The following is a 13,480-nucleotide window of genomic DNA, read 5'->3' on the forward strand; positions in this document are numbered from 1 at the left end:
GGACAGGAATGCACTGAGACGCCACATCATTCACTAATGTGTAGGCACATACAGTTACACGGTTCATACAACAAAGACCGACCAAATATGGCTTGCGTGTTGCAAGGCACGCCAGTTCCTGCTATCATCCCCACGTTCAAGTTGTTGGAAAATGGTAGTTATTTGATGCTCAATAATGAAGATTGTTGTGGGTTAATTACAAGTATTCCTTTTATCGTAACAGTAAGTGAACGGGTTATTTGCTGCAGAAATGTTCTATTTCCTCCCACACATGAACATAGGGAGTTTTCAATCTGGCCACAAATACCAACCTTGGGTGCAGATTTCAACGGCATGGCAAGAATAAGGGCTCTTTTGTCTCAGAGAGAGGTGGCCTTGAGTTCGGCCCGTGAAACTTTCGTGCTTCACATAGCGAACACCCGTACAGAGGTGCAGGCCCTTTTAAATACTGATTCGCCTTTGCATTTCAACGAGATGGTTCGGACTATCTTTAACGCGTCCTCCACAAAGGACCTGGCACATTTTTTTAAAGTTGTTAGCAGTGATCTCGTGACTTCATTTGAGAAAATCTTTGGAGTCATCCCTGCTTTCTTTCATTCTATTTTTTCCACTTTGTTTGGTGGATTCCCAGTTTTACTTGCATTAGCAGCGGGCGCTCTTGTGGTTTTTTACATTTTTAAATATGGATGTCCTTCCTGTGCAAGGTCCCGCCCTGCAGCTGCTGACGCTGTTCCGCAATCGCATGCTTGAATATTATGGCACAATGCCGTTGGCGATATTAAGCACGGCATATGGATTATCTTTTCGATTCTCCTACTTCACCTGTGTCCAGCCTGTATTTCACTGCCTAACCTGTGATTTCGATTGGGCCATTGATTTGTGTCTCTGCGGACCGGTTTCTCCTGACGTCGACTTTAATCAGCTGATGAGTCCTATCATTACTCACGAGTTGGTTTGTCCTGGCGAAAGGATTATGGCTGTGGCATTGATGCATGGACTAATTGGTCCCTGGAATTTACTGGCGGCAACACAGTCTTTCTTGGAACAGAGCTTTCTTGAAAACCCACCGAGCTGTCCTCTGATGGTGATAGAGGATCCGGTGCTGGGAGAGCACGTATGTTCTTTTCCGCTTTTAAGTTGGATGGCTGAACTGTTTTCGGATGAAGACGGTGACTTCCTATTGGAGGCTGTTGCAGCTTATTTTGCATACACAGTTATGTCATAGACCTTTTTCATGTTTGATATGCTGAGTACTAGCATTTCATTGACAATTCATTTACTTATTTGTCAAGTTTTTATTATTTAGCTTGCCTATTGGCTTAAGCCTCGATAAAGTAGTTGGCTGTTTTATTTTTTTTTAGCATTAAATTTTGCTAGTTTTTAATGTTTTACCTTGTGGACCGTGCACATATAAAGTTGCAATCTGCTCTCATGACATGGCACTTCTATTATCTTATTCAGTTCGTTTCCGGATCATGGGGGGGTGTCATGTAGATCCTGGATATCTTTACACCGTGTTAAGTTAGCATGCGCTCATTACCGGTTTAAACGCCATTTTTCCTTTTTTGCAACTTCTGCACACGACACTTAGTTGTTGCTTTAGCTTTCAACCTAGTAGTTCATCGTGGTTTACATGACAATAATATGTTATTGCTCTACTATCTGCTTTGCTTGTTAAACTATATCTGTACAGCGAGTGCTGAAGTTTCAAGAACAACACGATACAGAATTGTTATGAGGTCTGATCTCCACGACTTCATAGTCATAACATAAGTGCAGCTTCTGCCAATTCTGGGCATGAGGCGCGTTTTATATTGCTTTGCCGAACACACATACACAACACTTGATGCGGTTCACATGAAGAGAGAGCTGGTGTATGCTGATGTGATTCCTTCAAATCTAGAACACTAAGGTATGGGCCCGCCCTAAACCAACCCAAAGAGACCTTCTTAACAAATAATATAATATGTGTATTAGGGAGGGTGAAATATAAGTGTTGCTAACTCTTATTCATTTACAGCATGTTAACATACTGTCACCATTCGCTTTTGATGTACTAGTAACTATGCTGGTAATTTTGCTACTGATAATATGTGTACTTGTATTATCTAAGATACTACGCCTGAGAAGACGGCATTAGTAAATAAACATTTCAAATGCACATGTGTTCTTCTTAACTCCATGTTCTCGTTTGTAATGAATATATAACGACCGAGTGTTCATGAGTTCCACGTATCCTGAGGTACTGTAAGTTCATGTTCTGAATTGTCTAAAGATTGGGAGTTTGTTATATCCAATGTGACACTGTACCTAGCTTGTTAGGGGGGTTTTGGGTACTAAGGTCAGTTTTGGGGCACCCTAATTCGCCGAGGTTCCAATCCTCTGTGCTTAGTTCTGTGTGAGAACAGAAACCCTACGACAGGGGCACCCCTGAGCCTTGCTGGAGCTTCATCACACTTGCGATACAACTCCAGCAATGCGCCACCTTTACGGCACAGATGCGTCACGCATCTGTGGTGTTTTTGCCCCATGGTGCGCCGCATTGTAAATGCAGCACACCATGGGTGTCGGAACAGCGACGCAGGATGACTGGCACATCCCTGGTGATGCGCCAGTCATCATAAATCTATCCCTAAGCTTCTTATCTTGTTAGAGATGAACCGCCATATGTATCATCAAAGTTTTTTGCATTTCCTAAATAGCGAACTTTAAGGAATAAATAGCGATTCTGTACCATTCCTAATTTGCGATGAGCAAATTGCTAATTGCAAATTACCCATTCATTTCCATGGAGCAGGAGACCCATAGGAATGAAGGTACAATTTGCGATTAGCAATTAGCTCATCGCAAATTTGGAATTTTTTCGAGGGTGCAGGGGTCTCTCAAGAACACCCTGCTGCACCCCTGAAAAAGAAATTTGGAGGCATATGGCGCACATAAATTTTAAAAACATTCCTTTACCTCAAAAACGATTTTCAACTCATAATTTCAAAACACTGCCCACGGGAAATGACTTAAAATGTCCTCAAGACACATGAAAGTGTTTTTTTAAAGCCTTTGCAACTTTTTTGGGTCACTTTTAACATGGCTATGTAACTCAAACAGTCAAAATTTAAATTTACCATGCACAGGTGGGAGCATATTTACAAGGAATTTGCTCCACGGGGAAAGGTCTTTTAATTTAATATTGGAAAAATAACTTCAGAGACACTGAAATGCCTTATAAAGAAGCATACACCATTATGTCCTTGTCATAAATTTTAAAAGCATTCCTTTTCCCCAAAAACGATTTTCAAGTCATAATTTAAAAACACTCCACATGGGGAAATGACTTAAAATGTCCTTAAGACACATGAAAGCGTTTTTTGATTGCCTTTGCAGCATGCTTCGGTCACTTTTAACACGGCTATGTAACGCAAACATTCAAAATCTAAATTTGCCATGCACAGGTGGGAGCATATTTACAAGCAATTTGCTCCACAGGGAAAGGTCTTACATTAAAATGGAAAAAATAACATCAGAGACACTCAATTGCCTTATAAAGAAGCATACACCATTATGTCCTTGTCATAAATATTAAAACCATTCCTTTTCCTCAAAAACGTTTTACAAGTCATAATTTGAAAACACTCCACAGCTCCTATGCACATAAAAACCCTGTCAGTACTAATACTTCACATTTTCTCCAATTACAATTTCTCAAAGAAACAAAATCTATTTGTAAAACACTTGACACAAAGCAACATTTTAAAAACACAACTTTCTTCATAATTTTCTCCTTAAAGCACACTATTCTGTATCTAAATTAAAGAAATCTTTTCTCACCTAAGCAAATACTTTGAGTTTCAAAACAGTCTCAGAAACACACCAATTTGTCTTCAGCAGAGCAAAAGGTATGCACTCCAGAGTCTGCAGCTATCAAAAGCACAGAAATGCTGTAATTCTTCACACATATCTCTCATGTCACCCAATCAAAACTCTTCCCTCACTTTTTTTCAAATTTAAACCCTTCCCCCCCTCTGCCCTCTCTGCTTTTTTTGCATAGCAACCACCTCTTGGAAGACCTCTGGTGTTTGCAAGTTCACACAACAATGTTGCAATTGAACTCTGAACTCTCATTGCACCTGCATACCCAGTGCATTCTTTCATTTAATGATTTTTTCTTCACCACTCAAAATACATCTTTCAAAGAACTCATCCATGCACCCTAACTTTCTGTTTTCAGTAATCAAAATCCACCAATCACTCTTACTGCTTCATTAACACAGAAACTCCACAGTTTTTTTCATTTTACACTCTTATTTTTTCAACTGCCATTTCATTGCCACACTTCATCTGACTGCAGGAGAACCTTCTCTCACCATGTTTTCTGTCTGGATTGTTGGACATAGTTACATCTATTGGGCTCAGAGGTATGCTGAGAACAGGAATTTACCTAACCTCAATTTACAAGATGTGGAAATTTAGTGGTTTGGCCACAGAGGATTAAAATGTCACCAATTGATACCATTGGTGAAAACCTTTATGCATTTCCCAAAACCTGACCTGTTAATTGTGCACTGTGGAGGTAATGATTTGGGCACTTTGACTGGGGTAGGTCTGGAAATGCTTTTAAAGGACACCTTTGAGCAATTGATGGCGCTTTTTCCTCAGACTGCCTTGGTATATTCAAATATATGCCAAAGACAGAAATGGAGGTGGTCGAACCAATTTTGTCCACAAATTGAGAAGTCGAGGAAGCATGTAAACAAATCTGTTTCAGCTTACATGAGAGACCATGGAATGGGCTCCTGGTACAACAATAACTTGCGTTACTACATGCAAGATATCTACAGAGTAGATGGAGTTCACTTCTCAGATGAGGGCAACAGAATTTTCATTCTGAATTTAAGAATGTGCATTGGTACCTACTTATAAGTACCTAAATGTACCATAAACCCAAAAGCTCTTCTCAGAGCTACCCTACATCTGATCACTCACAATTATTATTTTACTCTAACTTTTTTCACTAATTTTCAACAAAGTACGCTCCCCAGAACGCTTCCCGGTTCGCGAACCGGACGGTCCCCACGCAAAAAAACAAAAATTTTTTTTTTTTTTTTTTTGCCCTGCGGGGCCCTTTTAAAGCCTCCACATCAAACCTAGGGGGTCAGGGAGGATCTACTATGCCCCCTTATGGTCATTTACCCCTTCACTTTGGCCTCCTCTTGTCTCTCGATCCTACCGAGAGACAAGATGGCGGCCGCTACGGACTGTTTGGAATGTTTACAGACGCCGGAGAACCAATCAGCTTCGCAAAGCTCCGTAACGCGAAAAGTACGCGAAGCGGAGCGCTGTTACAGATATATATCTTTTTTTGAACGTTAATTTCTCAAAATCCACTGGAGCACATATATTGAGACGTAGCAAAGGCACATCGGGCTACCAGTCCCTACAATTTTGCCAAGTTTCGTGCAAATCCATTCAGCCGTTCGATTATTATTATTATTTTTTTTTTTGCCCCGCGGGGCCCTTTTAAAACCTCCACATCAAACCTAGGGGGTCAGGGAGGATCTACTATGCCCCCTTATGGTCATTTGCCCCTTCGCTTTGGCCTCCTCTTGTCTCTCGATCCTACCGAGAGACAAGATGGCGGCCGCTACGGACTGTTTGGAATGTTTACAGACGCCGGAGAACCAATGAGCTTCGCTTCACAAAGCTCCGTAACGCGAAAAGTACGCGAACTGGAGCGCTGCCCGGTCCGCTGTTACAGATATATATCTTTTTTTGAACGTTAATTTCTCAAAATCCACTGGAGCACATATATTGAGACCTAGCAAAGGCACATCGGGCTACCAGTCCCTACAATTTTGCCAAGTTTCGTGCAAATCCATTCAGCCGTTCGGGCTAAAAGTGAGGCCAACCGCCCTATGGAAAACTCAATGTTAAAAACACGTTTTGGGACCCCCCTTTTTTCTCTGCCCCCCCTTGACGAAACCCCTCCAAATTTTCAGGGGCTGCTCAGAAACAAAATGTTCCATTTTCCTGAAAATTTCAGCCAATTCCGTCCACAAACGCCAAAGTTATTAGACATAGAATTTTCAAAAATCCCATAGAGAAAAAATCCTAACTATATATACCTACTGACGACCGCCAGTAGGTAATATATATATATATATATATATATATATATAACATTTCTATGGTAAAATGAAACCCCTCATTTTGTTCCTTTTCAAATTAAATGTATTAAGTGTTACCACTTTATTCCAATCAAGATTACTTCAGGTGTGCCATACTTTTGTCATAAGTAAGACTGTTAGCGTTCTAGTTGTTCTTTAGAACACTCTGGGACATTCTGTCATTGGGCTATAGTTGGGCTACATCTGGCTGATATTTGGGCTACATTTGTTTTTTTTTGTCTCTGGTGGCCATCTTTGGGCTACATTGGGCTACATTGGGCTACATTGGGCTACATTTGGGCTCTAACATATATATAGCCCAATGTAGCCCAATATATATTTTTCAAAGTTAATTTTCGTAAAAACCACTGGAGCATATATCTTGAGACATAGCAAAGGCACATCGGGCTACCAGTCCCTACAATTTTGCCAAGTTTTGTGGAAATCCATTCAGCCGTTCGAGCTAAAAGTGAATCCAACCGCCCTATGGAAAACTCAATGTTAAAAACACGTTTTGGGACCCCCCTTTTTTCTCGGCCCCCGCTTGACAAAACCCCCCCAAACTTTCAGGGGACGCTCAGAAACGAAATGTGCCATTTTCCTGAAAATTTCAGCCAATTCCGTCCATCAACGCCAAAGTTATTCAACATAGAATTTTCAGAAATCCCTATTCAAAAAAATCCTAACTATATATACCTACTGGCGACTGCCAGTAGGTAATATATATATATATACATTAAAAGGAGCCAATATGCAGCCCTGTCGGACCCCTCTCTGAAAAAGGAATGAACATAAAACTTTAAGAATGCTAGAGTATCTAACTACGGCCTTTGTATTTCGTTAGAGATCTTGTAAAAAAAGAACAATGTCCCTGTCCACCCCCAAAGATGGCAAGGTCTGCCAAAATGTACATCTATTCACGCAATCGTACGCGGAGGATAGGTCCATGAAGGTCAGGTAGATGATACCAGGATGAACTTCTGTGTACTTATTTAAAATCATAAATAAGTGAAAGCATTGATCTATGGTAGAACAACCAGGCCGAAAGCCGTATTGGACTTCTGAAAGGAAGGATGCTGTTCTCATGGGCCCAGTTCGATGATCTATCTAATAAGATATATCCAACCACTTTGACCACCGAGTCCAACAGGGAGATGGGCTTGTAGCAGTGCATGCCGTCTCTGTTCCCTTTTTCGAAAAGTGGAACAAATATAGAGGTGACCCAAGAAGCCGGGGGTCCGACTCTGTCCATCTGGTCCCGGGGCCTTATTATGAGTCAACCCAACTATACCCAACATGACTTTCCCCTCACTTTCCACTTCAGATACTGTTAGGACAGATTTAACCCCTCCCACTCCACAAGGGACGCTCTGAGGCTGAGGGCTCTTTCATTCTCCGTGATATGGGCATGGAGAGCATTTGCTGCATCTGATGCCAGCAAGGGGCTATTAACACTGCTCCAGAACTTGGTGCTGCTCTTGATGGTACTGGCCTCATGAGCTTGCTCCAGGCATCCTTCAGGGCCACCTTACGCCTGCTCAGAGATTCTTTTTACAGCTTCCTGCAGGTTTTAACTCTAGGAGTGTCTCTGGGAGTAATACGTAATGCTTCTTTTATCTTCTGAGCCGCACCTGAGCAGGCAGAATGAAACCATGTTGGGACACTGTCTGGGTGCCCTTTGGAGACTGGGGCCCTCAGTAAGTCTGCTATAGAGCTGGAGATAACTGCAAAGTCATTAACAGCAATCTCTCCTGGCATCCGCTGTGGGGTCAAACAGGTCTGTATCTCATTGTGCCATTTATCTAGGAGAGCCTCACGGAGGGATTGTGGGGTGATTTGAGCCCAATTAAGCCTTCTACCACCCTCTATAGCTTGCAGTAAGCCCTCCTTCCTTCCTCCCCTCTTCTGACCGAGGAGGGGCCAGCAAGCTTTAAGACACAGGGGATTATGATCACAAACAATGCTCTCTTTGATGGAGAAATCGGAGATTAGGTAATAAAGGGGCATGGAAACAAAAATAAAATCTATGAAAGTGTCACAGCTATTCCCTTTAAACGTTGGAGTGATATCACTTTGACTTAAATCTAGTTTTCCCATTGCTGGTAACAGATCAAATTTGCTTACCAGCACGTTTAGGTTTCACCCTGACCACTGTGTTCTAGGTGCTTTCCATAAAGACGGGGACATGGTGAACCTCCTGCACCGCACATTCTTGGGTCTCCGCATAGATGAAAATTGAAGTCGCCAGCCAATACAGCGTGAACCATGTCACATTTGGGAACATTGAGATTGGTTAAAAAAGCACACAACCTGGCTATGTTACAGACCTCTGGTAGAGACGAAGTAGCTTTATTGAAATTTAGAAGCAAAAGTTTACCAGACCTGCTTGAGAGTAACAGTGCTTGTAAGCATAGGTTATCATAGGACAATACTTTAATACTACATTTCAACCTGAGCTACACATATACAATCAAGCCACCCTTAGATCGACCAGCCCTCAAAGGCTATGCCAGTACAAAAAAGGACTTATACCCCTCCCAGTGACAGGAGTTTTCGATGGCCCACGTCTCCTACAAACATATAACATCAAACTGTTTTACAAAACTGCACCAACTTGGGTCCATGAGCTTGCTAGCCAGACCCGCTATGTTCCATGAGATGAGTCTACAGTGGTTACTATCATCCAATAAATGCTTCCCTGACTGACTTTATTAAATAGATCAGGATGATGTGTGGGCTCAGGGTTCAAGATAGGGTCCATTGTATTTAACAATGCTGGGGGTAAGAGTCAATCAGAGTTGTCAAAAAACCCAGGAGAATCCTAAACGTTTAAGGCTTGAACATGTGGAGTTACCGCTGGGAACTCCTGGTTAGCCAGACCAGAAGGCTTCCTTGGGTGCCATGATCTCGAGGATGTTACAAGGAGGGGGGTGTATAGAAGAAGCCCAAGGGGAGAGCCACGATGGAGATGGTGGAGTAAAAAATTGTGCAAAAACTGGATGCATGAAGAATCCTCGCTGCCAGGTGCGGTAGGTCAAAATTAATTATAACACAGTCACCTCATAACACTTATTAGACCCTCCAACCAATGCAACTTTCCTCACCATGTTAGTGAATTTCTCCACTCTAAGCCGCATGGTTGTGTTATCATTCAACCAATGCAGAACTTTATTCTTTAGCTGCTGGAAGTCTTCAGTAGCACCTGGCTTTAATACAGGTAAGTTGCCCAAAATCACCACATACGGTGTTGCTTCTGGGGGTAAGTGGAGAGTGGTAGGGTCCTGGGTGTACATGCTTGATACTCTGGTTGATGGGTGGGTGCCTCTCCTATGCCAGACTCCCTCCAGATGTCCCTGGTGTCCCTGGTGTCCTTGGTACACCCAGGTCGATTCTTCATCCTAGGGTTCTCCGGGACAGTCACATCCCCTTTTGACCCTTCTTTTAAGATCAAAGGCGGGGGTATTCAATCAGGTCGGAGGGAGTTCTAGTGCAAATGAATAAGGCAAGATGGGGCCACCAAATTTAGGATATGTGTGTCCGGTTGGCTAAGATCTTTGTGGTTAAAATGTCCCAATAGTAAGACAGGAGGGTTGATATCTATGCTGCTGCCCATTTTGTTGTTCTGTGTCAAGTTAAAAAGTACCTTCTCGATAGAGCCCAAGCGAAGCTTGATTGGTTCCAACTTAGAATCTAGCCCTGCCATGAGAGATCCCATAGATGCCTCAAACATGGCTGCCAGATCAGCTTTAGAAAGGACCTGGGCGCCTGGAGGAGTACAAGTCAGAGCCTCTGCTCTAAGGCACTTTGCCTTAGCCCCTGTCAAGGAATACTTTCATTTAGCCCTATTCTCACTACCATCGCTAGTGCCCCCCACCTGGGCAGGCACCTCTAGCTTGAGTGAATTTATGCTGCAGCTGGATACGGGCGACCTTGTCCATGATGTCTGACTCCTGGGCAACAACTTGTTCCTTCCCCATAGATGATACATGAGGAGACCCCTCAGCAGGCTCCATCAAGCCCACCGGCTCTGGGCTGCACAATATAGAGTCTGGCCCCCTTAGTTGGCTGGAGAGACAGGGAAGCAGTTTGTTTGCCAGTGAACGAGAGAGCTGGCACGCCACTAGCTTAGTCTCCTTATCTAAAACCCCTGCTCCCTGCTGAAAAGAGTCCATTGTAGTTATTGTCGGGGTCACACGGGCTGATGCTGCCACCTTTGGCTTTCTCATGAGGCAGAATGCAGACCGAGTGCAGGCTGAGTGCAGTTACCACACTACCCTTGAGCCAGTATAAAAGGTGAAATTACAAGGTAAGATGGTGAACAACGGGTTATTGTTCTTAGCTTAACTAAGCTTGACCAGGGCAACGTGATGCAGAAGGGGGCAAAATCTGCTTAAACATCATAGGCAATGACAAGTGCTAGATGCCCGATCTTATGACAGAGAAACCAGCCTGGCCTACCTTGTGCCCATTAACCCCTTTGCAGCAGGGCTAATTCCCCCGCGGCGCGGGGGGCCGAGTGCGGCGCCGCGGTACACATGATGAGCCCAGCACAGGAGGGAATTAGCCCCGCGTGCGCGTTCCGCTGCATTTATGACGAGCTCAGCTCGTCATGAGCACAGCTCCACTGTGCCTCATGACGAGCTGAGCTCATCATAAGCGCCTCAGGAGTTAAAGGGATGATGTCCGACTACCTCAGCCACTTTTCCAGGCTCTCCAATGACGTTCCCAAGGAAGCCACTTGGATTTCCGCTTCGAGCGACAAGGGATGGAAGGAGCGAGAGACCAAGAGAGGGGACCGGCCCGGCCTCCTCTGGTCTCTGATGGATCCGCCCTTGGCCTGGGCTTCACCCTGGTGCAGCCCGCACGCGTCCCGTGCCGTGGTGAAACAACGGCACTTTACAAAGCGCGCCATGGCACGGGCAAACTGGGCGCCTTCTCCGCCGCACTCAAAGAATCCTGGGACACAGAGTCCCGCCGCCAGCCAGCACAAATTCCTCCAAAGCCTTACCCCGAAGGTCGATTTAAGGATTATATACGTGGCTTTTCCAACATTCAAAGTAAGACTCCTGAAGGCACAGAATGATTCAAAACCTGCCAAAAGATGATGCTTCAACAGTTCTGTTTGGCTTATTAGTACCGCATCATTAGCAGCAAACAGCAGTATTTGTAATGCTCTTTGTTTATTTTTGTCACATCTAAATAAAGGTTCGTTAAAATGTTATAGCAATTGAATAGAGTTAGCGCTAACAAGCAACCTTTCTTGACAACCTGTTCTTTTGGGATCTTGGCTGTGAGTTCACCCCTTGTGCTATATTTCACCCGAGTAGTAGTATCAGAGTGTATTCCAACTAGAAGGGTTAGTAGCTTGTGGGAGCACCCTGTTGCTTGAGATTTTGCCATGGATTGATTGGTTGATGCTGTTGAATGTTGTTTGAAGACAATAAAAAACAAGTATAAGGAGGGCCTTGAAAGGAAAAAATATTTGTGCTGATAAGGTTTATCACATACCTTAATCCACTATGCTCTTGCCCCTCGTGAAGTCTGCTTGCAATGGAGAAAGCAGGTCTTTCTCAACCAACCACTGACCTGAATAGGACAACAACAGTTTCCCAAAGATGTTTTCCACTCTGTAGAGCAGTGAAATAGGCCTATAATTTTCTGGGTGATCTCTTGGCCCCTTTTTTATATAATGGAACAACTATGGATTTTTTCCAGGAAGCTGGAATCTCTTCACGAGAGCAAAAAATGTCTGTTGGAATTTTATCCGGCCCAGCTGCTTTACACGGTTTATGGGCTTGAATCGCTTAGATGACTTCTTTTCAGTAAATTGGTCGGGTTGTCTCAAATTTGAATAATAAAAAGGAGCACCTGGTGGATCATCTGGCGAATTTCTGGAATTTTACCACATTAACTGTGGTTTTCGAATTGTCCATTTTTTGGTAGACTAATTTCCAGTTCACACTCATATTTGCATTCCTACTTACCATTTGGTCACCATTTCTGGAGTTATATTTTGATTCTTTTGATAAGTTAGAATAAATGTTGCTTTTTTAAGATCCTGATTGTTTGTAACGTGACAGTTAATTGTTTATTGCAATGTTGCGCCTATGTTCTGCTAAAGGGTGCACAATAGTTAAACCCGGTTTGTGGCTAATGTTTAGCTCTAGGTTCCTTAAAAGGCCCTCGCAGCCCCATCTTATTATTTCCCAAAATGTTCCACAATTTCTAGATGTAATTGCTTTGTGACGCGATCTTCAAAGTTTCAGGCTCTGATTTTTCTTTATAAATTGTATTACCGTTTGTACCGCTTTCGAGAATCAGTGAAGTGCTTTTTGTTATTATCAGATAGGTGTCGTTTTTAGGTCTCGCTGAGCCAGCGCATGCGCTGCCCGAGACATTTAGTATCGGGGTTTTCAAAGTGCTGCCTGGTGGCCTAGCGCTTGCGTTCACGCGAGCATGCACGCGCACAGACTCCATCTGCCTCCCTGATCACTTTACCTGTTACGTGCTGCTGTGAGCTAGAGTGTTTTTTTTTTTTACAGAACTCTAAATCTGCAACCCTGACCGAACGCAAGCCTTTGTTGTCTCAGGAGAGAGCCCGACGTTAAGCTATAGGCTGTAGCCACCCTATACACTCCCTGCAGCTGATTTTACTGTTTCACACACGCACCCTTACTTGACTATCCCAGCCTTTGCAACACATTAGTTTCTCTCGTTTCCTTTACCTGTTACTTTCTGTTTGAATTTATTGGAGACACTCCTTGCGGTGATTGAATTATTACAAACGGTAGTTGCCGGCCACCTCTAATAACTACTGACCCTGAAGCCTGCAATTCAACACTCTTCCAACCAAGAGCTCCCCCATGGGTTAGCTCACTACGCATCCGCCAATGTGCTTCGGTGCCTTGTCTGGGGTCAGAAGCACTATGTAAATGCCATTACTCTACATTGTAGTACAGTACTCTGTCGCTGATGGGAAGCCTGGCTTTCAGGAGTCTTTTAGAGGGAGTGAATGCTGATTAAAGCTTGGCTAGAAAACACTCTAGTGAATATAACTGCATTATCTCACTTCACGCACAAGCAATGCCTTCGAAGCGGTGCACCACGGATGCATTTGTTCCAGACGCTGGCTCAGTTCATCGCCTTCAGGCTGTGTTTAGAATGTTGTTTTCTTTACTTTTCTTATCCTCCCTTCCAGGACTTCTCTCTCCCACTCCCTTGCCCAGGGAGACTCACCTCCAGTTTACTGGATAGGTGATTTAGGTGAGGGAACAGCATGCACACCTGTGTATTCAGCTAAGACCTCCTCACCTGTGACC

This window comes from Lissotriton helveticus, chromosome 1_1 (genome assembly GCF_964261635.1).
Source record: "Lissotriton helveticus chromosome 1_1, aLisHel1.1, whole genome shotgun sequence".
Lineage (NCBI taxonomy): Eukaryota > Metazoa > Chordata > Amphibia > Caudata > Salamandridae > Lissotriton > Lissotriton helveticus.